Here is a 13,068-nt window from a genome sequence, read left to right as displayed (position 1 = left end):
TTCCTTTCACTCCACTACATTTCAGAGTCTAATATCCGACTTTTTCCTCCTACATTTTGAGAAATCTGTCGTTCCTTTTGGTTTCTGTGTGTATAAAAACGTAACATGTCAAAACGAAAGAAGCGCAAAGCCAGAGCACCAATCAGGACCCAGCGGTCACTTTGTTTAGAGCTGGTTTTGACCTGTTGGTCATACCGACCCAGTGCAGCACGCGGTTCAACGTCAGCGCAGCAGCGTAAAACTTTGGGAGAGTCTGTTCAACATAAATGATGAACTAACCTAACTTTGTGTAAATAGAGCTCAATATAGAAATATGTCCACATATGCAGTCGAGACTGACGCGGCTTTTTTCTGAATTTCTACAAACACCATTTCATTTTATAGTAAATGAGTTTGGGCTGGTTTATGTTTATGAACAGACGCCTACAGATCAACATAGTAAAGGAGCTCATCTGTGATCCTGAGTTTAAAGCCAGTTTTTATTCAACTTAAACTTGGAACTAAGTTGTAAATAAATCTGAAACTGAAACTTTGCTTGTGTGTAAAAAGTGATTTCAGAGCCACTCGGTTCTCCCTGATGGAAACTGTTTACCTTCAGTGTTTTGTGCTTCTGATCATTTTAATAGACGTCAGCGTCACTAATTAATGACCTTCTATTAAAAGACTGGTTTACCAAGAGAGACGCTGGAGGACTTTCACCTGAAATGAGTTCATGAAGCCAGTCTGGTTATAAAAATGATAACAGGACCAGATCAGAGCCAGAATTACTCTTTTAGTACTTTTACTTTATACTTAAGTACATTTGAAGGGAAATACTTTAGTACTTTTACTCAAGTGGAGGTCTAAAGGGAGGAACTTCTACTTTACTGGAGGAATATTTTACCTTGGGGGTCTCGACTTTAACTCGAGTACAGGGTTTGTGTACTTCGTCCAGCGCTGCTATTTTAATATATTTTATGTTGGCCGTAGTTTAATAAAAGCAATAAGCCACTCGAGGCAGTGGGTTACTGCGATTTTATCACGGGGAAGGGAGTTTTAGGTGTCTGTACATTTACATCTACACACTTTATCTTTGGAATTAATTGAGTTTCTGGCTGTGTCAGCAGTGATTGGGCTCAGCAGTGGGTCAGTATCTGTCTCTGAAGTTTAAAACCACAGGGTTGTCTGTCTGTCTGTCTGTCTGTCTATCTCTGCTGCAGGCTCTGCCATGTCAGCACTGCGGGTGGGCCTGACACTCACACAGCAGGTGGGCTGTTTTATTTCTATCCTCTCATCAGGGACTAAAACTGGTGCACCAATTCCCAGCCCACTACAGACAGACAGACAGACAGACAGATAGCCTGAGGGTAGTCGCATGGTTACAGTCGCAGCAGAAAATCACATGCATATTATTAGTGTAACATCAAAGCATTTTCACTCACCAATTCATTCCTTAATAAATCAATAATTCGTTTATGAACTTGTATTGACAGATGATGTTTTTCTTCTTTCTACAGAGTAAAAGTTAAAAGGTACTAGTAGGAGCTGGAAAATGTACTGCTGCTCACAATAAATAGTTCTAGATACTGCTGTGAGGTCTCAGTGCTGCTTTCACATCTGTCATTTCTGCGAAATATATTCTCCTGGTGTATCTGAACGATCACATGATTATATTGAGTCAGCTGTGAACGGAGCTACTGAACTGAACTACTGAACTGAGCTACTGAACTGAACTACTGAACTGAACTACTGGACTGAGCTACTGAACGGAGCTACTCAACTGAGCTACTCAACGGAGCTACTAAACTGAGCTACTCAACTGAGCTAACCGCACTGAGCTACTGAACTGAGCTAACAGTACTGAGCTAACTGAACTGAGCTAACTGCACTGAGCTACTGAACAGAGCTACTGAACGGAGCTACTGAACTGAGCTACTGAACTGAACTACTGGACTGAGCTACTGAACGGAGCTACTAAACTGAGCTACTCAACTGAGCTACTAAACTGAGCTAACCGCACTGAGCTACTCAACTGAGCTAACAGTACTGAGCTACTGAACTGAGCTACTGAACTGAACTAACTGCACAGAGCTACTAAACTGAGCTAACTGAACTGAGCTAACCGCACTGAGCTACTGAACTGAGCTAACAGTACTGAGCTACTGAACTGAGCTACTGAACTGAACTAACTGCACTGAGCTACTAAACTGAGCTAACTGAACTGAGCTAACTGCACTGAGCTACTGAACTAAGCTAACTGAACTGAGCTAACTGCACTGAGCTACTGAACTGAGCTAACTGAACTGAACTAACTGCACTGAGCTACTAAACTGAGCTAACTGAACTGAGCTACTGAACTGAGCTAACTGAACTGAGCAACTGCACTGAACTACTGAACTGAGCTAGCAGAACTGAGCAAACAGAACTGAGCTACTGAACTGTGCTAACTGCACTAAGCTAACTCAACTGAACTACTGAACTTAGCTAACTGCACTGAGCTAACTGCCCTGAGCTAACTGCACTGAGCAAACTGCACTGAGCTATTGAACTGATCTAACTGAACTGAGCTAACTGCACTAAGCTAACTCAACTGAGCTACTGAACTTAGCTAACTGCACTGAGCTAACTGCACTGAACTAACTGCCCTGAGCTAACTGCACTGAGCAAACTGCACTGAGCTATTGAACTGATCTAACTGAACTGTGCTAACTGCACTAAGCTAACTCAACTGAGCTACTGAACTTAGCTAACTGCACTGAGCTAACTGCCCTGAGCTAACTGCACTGAGCAAACTGCACTGAGCTAACTGACCTGAGCTAACTGAACTGAGCTAACTGCCCTGAGCTAACTGCACTGAGCTAACTGCCCTGAGCTAACTGCACTGAGCAAACTGCACTGAGCTAACTGACCTGAGCTAACTGAACTGAGCTAACTGCCCTGAGCTAACTGCACTGAACTATTGAACTGATCTAACTGAACTGAGCAAACTGCCCTGAGCTAACTGAACTGAGCTAACTGCCCTGAGCTACTGAACTGAGCAAACTGCCCTGAGCTAACTGCCCTGAGCTAACTGCACTGAGCTAACTGCACTGAGCTAACTGAACTGAGCTAACTGCCCTGAGCTAACTGAACTGATATAACTGCCCTGAGCTAACTGCACTGAGCTAACTGCACTGAGCTAACTGAACTGAGCTAACTGAACTGAGCTAACTGCCCTGAGCTAACTGAACTGAGCTACTTCACTAAGCTAACTGCACTGAGCTAACTGCCCTGAGCTAACTGAACTGAGCTACTCCACTAAGCTAACTGAACTGAGGTACCTGAACTGAGCTAACTGCACTGAGCTAACTGCCCTGAGCTAACTGAACTGAGCTAACTGCCCTGAGCTAACTGAACTGAGCTACTTCACTAAGCTAACTGCACTGAGCTAACTGCCCTGAGCTAACTGAACTGAGCTACTCCACTAAGCTAACTGAACTGAGGTACCTGAACTGAGCTAACTGCACTGAGCTAACTGCCCTGAGCTAACTGAACTGAGCTAACTGCCCTGAGCTAACTGAACTGAGCTACTCCACTAAGCTAACTGAACTGAGCTAAGTGAACTGAGCTAACTGCACTGAGCTACTGAACTGAACTACTGGACTGAGCTACTGAACAGAGCTACTGAACGGAGCTACTGAACTGAGCTACTGAACTGAGCTACTGAACTGAGCTAACAGTACTGAGCTAACTGAACTGAGCTAACCGCACTGAGCTACTGAACTGAGCTAACAGTACTGAGCTACTGAACTGAGCTACTGAACTGAGCTAACTGAACTGAACTAACTGCACTGAGCTACTAAACTGAGCTAACTGAACTGAGCTACTGAACTGAGCTAACTGAACTGAGCTAACTGAACTGAGCTACTGAACTGAGCTAACCGCACTGAGCTACTGAACTGAGCTAACAGTACTGAGCTACTGAACTGAGCTACTGAACTGAACTAACTGCACTGAGCTACTAAACTGAGCTAACTGAACTGAGCTAACTGCACTGAGCTACTGAACTAAGCTAACTGAACTGAGCTAACTGCACTGAGCTACTGAACTGAGCTAACTGAACTGAACTAACTGAACTGAACTGAGCTACTAAACTGAGCTAACTGAACTGAGCTTCTGAACTGAGCTACTACACTAAGCTAACTGAACTGAGCTACTGAACTGAACTAACTGAACTGAGCAACTGCCCTGAGCTAACTGCACTGAACTATTGAACTGATCTAACTGAACTGAGCAAACTGCCCTGAGCTAACTGAACTGAGCTAACTGCCCTGAGCTACTGAACTGAGCAAACTGCCCTGAGCTAACTGCCCTGAGCTAACTGCACTGAGCTAACTGCACTGAGCTAACTGAACTGAGCTAACTGAACTGAGCTAACTGCCCTGAGCTAACTGCACTGAGCTAACTGAACTGAGCTAACTGCCCTGAGCTAACTGAACTGAGCTACTTCACTAAGCTAACTGCACTGAGCTAACTGCCCTGAGCTAACTGAACTGAGCTACTCCACTAAGCTAACTGAACTGAGGTACCTGAACTGAGCTAACTGCACTGAGCTAACTGCCCTGAGCTAACTGAACTGAGCTAACTGCCCTGAGCTAACTGAACTGAGCTACTCCACTAAGCTAACTGCACTGAGCTAACTGAACTGAGCTAACTGCCCTGAGCTAACTGAACTGAGCTAACTGCCCTGAGCTAACTGAACTGAGCTACTTCACTAAGCTAACTGCACTGAGCTAACTGCCCTGAGCTAACTGAACTGTGCTAACTGCACTAAGCTAACTCAACTGAACTACTGAACTTAGCTAACTGCACTGAGCTAACTGCCCTGAGCTAACTGCACTGAGCAAACTGCACTGAGCTATTGAACTGATCTAACTGAACTGAGCTAACTGCACTAAGCTAACTCAACTGAGCTACTGAACTTAGCTAACTGCACTGAGCTAACTGCACTGAACTAACTGCCCTGAGCTAACTGCACTGAGCAAACTGCACTGAGCTATTGAACTGATCTAACTGAACTGTGCTAACTGCACTAAGCTAACTCAACTGAGCTACTGAACTTAGCTAACTGCACTGAGCTAACTGCCCTGAGCTAACTGCACTGAGCAAACTGCACTGAGCTAACTGACCTGAGCTAACTGAACTGAGCTAACTGCCCTGAGCTAACTGCACTGAACTATTGAACTGATCTAACTGAACTGAGCAAACTGCCCTGAGCTAACTGAACTGAGCTAACTGCCCTGAGCTACTGAACTGAGCAAACTGCCCTGAGCTAACTGCCCTGAGCTAACTGCACTGAGCTAACTGCACTGAGCTAACTGAACTGAGCTAACTGCCCTGAGCTAACTGAACTGATATAACTGCCCTGAGCTAACTGCACTGAGCTAACTGCACTGAGCTAACTGAACTGAGCTAACTGAACTGAGCTAACTGCCCTGAGCTAACTGAACTGAGCTACTTCACTAAGCTAACTGCACTGAGCTAACTGCCCTGAGCTAACTGAACTGAGCTACTCCACTAAGCTAACTGAACTGAGGTACCTGAACTGAGCTAACTGCACTGAGCTAACTGCCCTGAGCTAACTGAACTGAGCTAACTGCCCTGAGCTAACTGAACTGAGCTACTTCACTAAGCTAACTGCACTGAGCTAACTGAACTGAGCTACTTCACTAAGCTAACTGCACTGAGCTAACTGCCCTGAGCTAACTGAACTGAGCTACTCCACTAAGCTAACTGAACTGAGGTACCTGAACTGAGCTAACTGCACTGAGCTAACTGCCCTGAGCTAACTGAACTGAGCTAACTGCCCTGAGCTAACTGAACTGAGCTACTCCACTAAGCTAACTGAACTGAGCTAAGTGAACTGAGCTAACTGCACTGAGCTACTGAACTGAACTACTGGACTGAGCTACTGAACGGAGCTACTGAACTGAGCTACTGAACTGAGCTACTGAACTGAGCTAACAGTACTGAGCTAACTGAACTGAGCTAACCGCACTGAGCTACTGAACTGAGCTAACAGTACTGAGCTACTGAACTGAGCTACTGAACTGAGCTAACAGTACTGAGCTAACTGAACTGAGCTAACCGCACTGAGCTACTGAACTGAGCTAACAGTACTGAGCTACTGAACTGAGCTACTGAACTGAACTAACTGCACTGAGCTACTAAACTGAGCTAACTGAACTGAGCTAACTGCACTGAGCTACTGAACTAAGCTAACTGAACTGAGCTAACTGCACTGAGCTACTGAACTGAGCTAACTGAACTGAACTAACTGAACTGAACTGAGCTACTAAACTGAGCTAACTGAACTGAGCTTCTGAACTGAGCTACTACACTAATCTGAGCTAACTGCACTGAGCTAACTGCACTGAGCTACTGAACTGAGCTAACTGACCTGAGCTAACTGAACTGAGCTACTGAACTGAGCTAACAGCACTGAGCTAACTGAACTGAACTAACTGAACTGAACTGAGCTACTAAACTGAGCTAACTGAACTGAGCTTCTGAACTGAGCTACTACACTAATCTGAGCTAACTGCACTGAGCTAACTGCACTGAGCTACTGAACTGAGCTAACAGTACTGAGCTAACTGAACTGAGCTAACCGCACTGAGCTACTGAACTGAGCTAACAGTACTGAGCTACTGAACTGAGCTACTGAACTGAACTAACTGCACTGAGCTACTAAACTGAGCTAACTGAACTGAGCTAACTGCACTGAGCTACTGAACTAAGCTAACTGAACTGAGCTAACTGCACTGAGCTACTGAACTGAGCTAACTGAACTGAACTAACTGAACTGAACTGAGCTACTAAACTGAGCTAACTGAACTGAGCTTCTGAACTGAGCTACTACACTAATCTGAGCTAACTGCACTGAGCTAACTGCACTGAGCTACTGAACTGAGCTAACTGACCTGAGCTAACTGAACTGAGCTACTGAACTGAGCTAACAGCACTGAGCTAACTGAACTGAACTAACTGCACTGAGCTCCTAAACTGAGCTAACTGAACTGAGCTACTGAACTGAGTTAACTGAACTGAGTTTCTGAACTGAGCTAACAGCACTGAGCTACTGAACTCTGCTAACTGAACTGAGCTAACTGAACTGAGCTACTGAACTGAGCTAACAGCACTGAGCTAACTGAACTGAGCTACTGAACTGAGCTAACAGCACTGAGCTAACTGAACTGAACTAACTGCACTGAGCTACTAAACTGAGTTAACTGAACTGAGTTTCTGAACTGAGCTAAGTGCATTAAGCTAACTGAACTGAGCTACTGAACTGAGCTAACTGCACTGAGCTACTGAACTCTGCTAACTGAACTGAGCTAACTGCACTGAGCTAACTGCACTGAGCTACTGAACTGAGCTACTGAACTGTGCTAACTGCACTGAGCTACTGCACTGAGCTAACTGCCCTGAGCTAACTGCCCTGAGCTAACTGCCCTGAGCTACTGAACTGAGCTACTGAACTGTGCTAACTGCACTGAGCTAACTGAACTGAGCTACTGCACTAAGCTAACTGCACTGAGCTAACTTCCCTGAGCTAACTGCCCTGAGCTAACTGCCCTGAGCTACTGAACTGAGCTACTGAACTGAGCTAACAGCACTGAGCTAACTGAACTGAACTAACTGCACTGAGCTACTAAACTGAGTTAACTGAACTGAGTTTCTGAACTGAGCTAAGTGCATTAAGCTAACTGAACTGAGCTACTGAACTGAGCTAACTGCACTGAGCTACTGAACTCTGCTAACTGAACTGAGCTAACTGAACTGAGCTAACTGAACTGAGCTACTGAACTGAGCTAACAGCCCTGAGCTAACTGAACTGAACTAACTGCACTGAGCTCCTAAACTGAGCTAACTGAACTGAGCTACTGAACTAAGCTAAGTGCACTGAGCTACTGAACTCTGCTAACTGAACTGAGCGAACTGAACTGAGCTACTGAACTGAGCTAACAGCACTGAGCTAACTGAACTGAGCTACTGAACTGAGCTAACAGCACTGAGCTAACTGAACTGAACTAACTGCACTGAGCTACTAAACTGAGTTAACTGAACTGAGCTAACTGCACTGAGCTACTGAACTGAGCTAACAGAACTGAGCAAACAGAACTGAGCTACTGAACTGAGCTAACTGAACTGAGCTACTGAACTGAGTTACTTAACTAAGCTAACTGCACTGAGCTAACTGCACTGAGCTACTGAACTGAGCTACTGAACTGTGCTAACTGCACTGAGCTAACTGAACTGAGCTACTGCACTAAGCTAACTCAACTGAGCTACTGAACTGAGCTAACTGCACTGAGCTACTGAACTGAGCTAACTGAACGGAGCAAACAGAACTGAGCTACTGAACTGAGCTAACTGCACTGAGCTACTGAACTGAGCTAACTGAACGGAGCAAACAGAACTGAGCTACTGAACTGAGCTAACAGCACTGAGCTAACTGAACTGAGCTACTGAACTGAGCTAACAGCACTGAGCTAACTGAACTGAACTAACTGCACTGAGCTACTAAACTGAGTTAACTGAACTGAGCTAACTGCACTGAGCTACTGAACTGAGCTAACAGAACTGAGCAAACAGAACTGAGCTACTGAACTGAGCTAACTGAACTGAGCTACTGAACTGAGCTACTTAACTAAGCTAACTGCACTGAGCTAACTGCACTGAGCTACTGAACTGAGCTACTGAACTGTGCTAACTGCACTGAGCTAACTGAACTGAGCTACTGCACTAAGCTAACTCAACTGAGCTACTGAACTGAGCTAACTGCACTGAGCTACTGAACTGAGCTAACTGAACGGAGCAAACAGAACTGAGCTACTGAACTGAGCTAACTGCACTGAGCTACTGAACTGAGCTAACTGAACGGAGCAAACAGAACTGAGCTACTGAACTGAGTTAACTGCACTGAGCTACTGAACTGAGCTAACTGAACTGAGCAAACAGAACTTAGCTACTGAACTGAGTTAACTGCACTGAGCTACTGAACTGAGCTACTGCACTAAGCTAACTCAACTGAGCTACTGAACTGAGCTAACTGACCTGAGCTAACTGAACTGAGCTAACTGAACTGAGCTCCTAAACTGAGCTAACAGCACTGAGCTAACTGAACTAACTGCACTGAGCTAACTCAACTGAGCTACTGAACTTAGCTAACTGCACTGAGCTAACTGCACTGAGCTACTGAACTGAGCTAACTGCCCTGAGCTAACTGCACTGAGCTACTGCACTGAGCTAACTGCCCTGAGCTAACTGCCCTGAGCTAACTGCCCTGAGCTACTGAACTGAGCTACTGAACTGTGCTAACTGCACTGAGCTAACTGAACTGAGCTACTGCACTAAGCTAACTGCACTGAGCTATTGAACTGATCTAACTGAACTGAGCAAACTGAACTGAGCTACTGCACTGAGCTAACTGCACTGAGCTAACTTCCCTGAGCTAACTGCCCTGAGCTAACTGCCCTGAGCTACTGAACTGAGCTACTGAACTGTGCTAACTGCACTGAGCTAACTGAACTGAGCTACTGCACTAAGCTAACTGCACTGAGCTATTGAACTGATCTAACTGACCTGAGCTAACTGCACTGAGCTACTGAACTGAGCTACTGCACTAAGCTAACTTCCCTGAGCTAACTGCACTGAGCTACTGAACTGAGCTAACTGAACTGAGCTAACTGAATTAAGTAAAATAACTAAATAATAGTTAAAAAGCTTCTGCTTTAGTTACAGCGCCAAGCTGTATATTAGAACCCTTTTCGGCTCTATATAGAAGGTTCTATATGGAACTGTCTACAGTACATTCTCCATCAATCTGAAGAACTCATGAATCATGCAGGCTCACATGCAAGGTGTTCATGGTTCTATATAGAACCATTTTCTTTACTGAAGAATTCTTGAAGAACCATATTTAGTGTGTATTCTATCTATCTATCTATCTATCTATCTATCTATCTATCTATCTATCTATCTATCTATCTGTCTGTCTGTCTGTCTGTCTATTTAAATTAGTACTAATTACTGTTGTAATATATATTATACACTAAAATCAGAACACAAACGTTGCATTCTCTCATCCTAACCACTAGGGGTAGCTGTTGCTCTTTCGAAAAATAAACCCCAAACCCTCTAACACTGAGGGGAGGGAAAAATCAGGTTACGATGGCAGTACAAAATCTATCCAAAAGTATCTGGACAGCTATTCTAAGTGAGTTCAGCTACTTTAAGGTCCCCTGTTGCTGATAATCTCCATAGAAAACCACTGACCAATAGAACAGGACGCTCTGTAGGAGCTATAAATGAGCCTAAGGTCTCTGTGTCCAGTGCCAAGTGTGGGCTAGAGGGGTATAAAGCCCTCCATCGTGGGGCTGTGGAGCCAGCGATGGGTGCGTGGACATTTAGCTGCTCTATGGGACGTTTCTCACCCACTACTTTTCAATAAAAACGTTTATATATCAATTAAAAAAGAATGAAAAACGAGACGTGTTTGATAATATTTTAAACAGAACCACTACCTGTATTACACCCTTAAAAACAAAGGTTCTTCAAGGGTTCTTTAGTAGAGAAAATGGTTCTATGTGGAATTATGAACATTTAATAATACCTTACATGGTGAAGCAGTTCTTCAGATTGACGGAGAACATGTTGAATGGTTCTATATAGCACCAAAAAAGGTTCTACTGTTGTTACGCATGAAGTACATATTCATTCTCCATCAATCTAAGGAACAATTTCATCATGCAAAGTGTTTATAGTGTTCGTAATTCTTCATAGAACCGTTTCCTTCACTAAAGAACCCTTGAAGAACCATTGTTTTTAAGTGTGTAATAAAGGCAATGGTGCTATTTAGAGCCATGATTTGTATATAGAACCATTTGCATGCTTGAATTGTTCCGTGCATGGTGAACGGGTTCTCCAAATGGATAGAGGCTGTGTTGGTTCTAAAACAGCACCAAAAATGGTTCGAAAGCTTGTCTTCATTACAACAGCAGAACCCTTTTTGGTGCTACATAGAACCATACAACATGTTCTCTGCCAATCTGAAGAACCACTTTACCATGCGAGGAACCCCTTCATCAAGCAAAGTGTTCTTTGAGTGTTCAGGGTCCATTTTCGTTGCTAAAGAACCCTTGAAGAACCTTTTTAAAGAGTGTAAGACACCTGCGTTAGGAGACACCTGCACCTTGAACATCTCCTGCTTGGCACATGAAACAATTCTGATGAAAGGACGAAGGAAAAACCTGAAAAAAATGGACTTCCATGGAAAATTCCAGTTCATTCCAGTTCAATAACATTGTCTTCTATAATAAAACTGGCTTAGGTTTGTGAAATAAGGGCATTTTCAATGGAAGAAAGCTTCTTATTAACAATGCATATTCAAATATCATTGAAAAGGCCTGGACGTGTCATATTCACACTGGATATCCATAACTGTGCACATTCCCATTTAGGAAGTGAGTTTAGTTCTGCTTTATTATGTTTCCCTGTTGTATTTCAGTGACGTTGCTGTTCAGTACCGATGAAATATGACGTGGTTGAACTGTTTTGACTGTAGCACCCAAATCCACTTCGTTCCCAAACACACCCAGTAATTTGTTTCTTGATTTTTGCACTGAAGTGGAATAAAAACGCTCCTTCGTTGGAAAATGTAGATTTAGCAGTAAAGACTGACTCGTTTTACCTGATCACAGTGCTGCGTTGGAGGCAGATGTCTGGCACTTCAACAGCTGCAGGACTCAGAAAAATATAAAATAACTATAAAATATTTTCAATACAGGATGAAAGAGGAGAACCGTCTGGATGAGAAGACACAGTCGTACGTTATGTGCTGTTATTTTTAATGGGTTTTAGAATCATTTGGCTCAATTTACCTAAATTCACCCAATTATTATTATTATTATTATTATTATTATCTTTGCTGGAGTTAACTGTGTACTATACGCTCTTCAAAAAATGAAGGTTCTTCAAGGGTTTTTTAGCAAAGACAATGGTCCTACATAGGACCATGAACACTCAAAAAATCATTTGCATGCTTAAATGGTTCTTTGCATGAAGGAAATGGTTTTTCAGGTTGATGGAGAACGTTGTACATGGTTCTATATAGCACACAAAAAAGATGGTTCTTTAAGCGTTCTTTAGCAAAGACAATGGTTCTATATAGAACCATGAACAGCCAAAGGAACCTTTGCATGATTAAATGGTGCCTCAGATTGATTTAGAACGTGTGGTATATGGTTCTGTATGGCACCTTTTTAAAAATAGTTCTATATATGAACTCTCTATGGCTCATGGCTCTATATAATACCATTGTCTTTATTATACTTTTAAAAACGGTGGTTCTCCAAGGGTTCTTTAGTAAGAAAAATGGTTCTATGTACAACCCCAATTCCAGTGAAGTTGGGACGTTGTGTAGAACATAAATAAGAACAGAATACGATGATCTGCAAATCCTTTTCAACCGATATTCAACTGAATCCACTACAAAGACGAGATATTTAATGTTCAAACAGATAAACTTTATTGTTTTTTGCAAATATTCCCTCATTTTGAATTTGATGCCTGCAACACGTTCCAGAGAAGTTGGGACAGGGACGTGTTTCCCACTGTGTTACATCACCTTTCCTTTAACACTCAATAAGCGTTTGGGAACTGAGGACACTGATTGTTGAAGCTTTGTAGGTGGAATTCTTTCCCGTTCCTGCTTGATGTCCAGCTTCAGCTGCTCAGCAGTCCGGGGGTCTCCACTGTCGTATTTTGAGCTTCATAATGCGCCACACATTTTCAATGGGAGACGGTCTGGACTGCAGGCAGGTCAGTCTAGTACCCGCACTCTTTTACTACGAAGCCACGCTGTTGTAACACGTGCAGAATGTGGCTCGGCGTCGTCTCGCTGAAATAAGCAGGACGTCCCTGAAACAGACGCTGCTTGGATGGCAGCAGATGTTGCTCCAAAACCTGCATGTACCTTTCAGCATTAATGGGGCCTTCACAGATGTGCAGGTTACCCCTGCCATGGGCACTAACACCCCCCCCCCC

Source organism: Pygocentrus nattereri, chromosome 20 (genome assembly GCF_015220715.1).
Source record: "Pygocentrus nattereri isolate fPygNat1 chromosome 20, fPygNat1.pri, whole genome shotgun sequence".
Classification (NCBI taxonomy): Eukaryota; Metazoa; Chordata; class Actinopteri; order Characiformes; family Serrasalmidae; genus Pygocentrus; species Pygocentrus nattereri.
Note: the sequence above shows the minus strand (reverse complement) of the source record.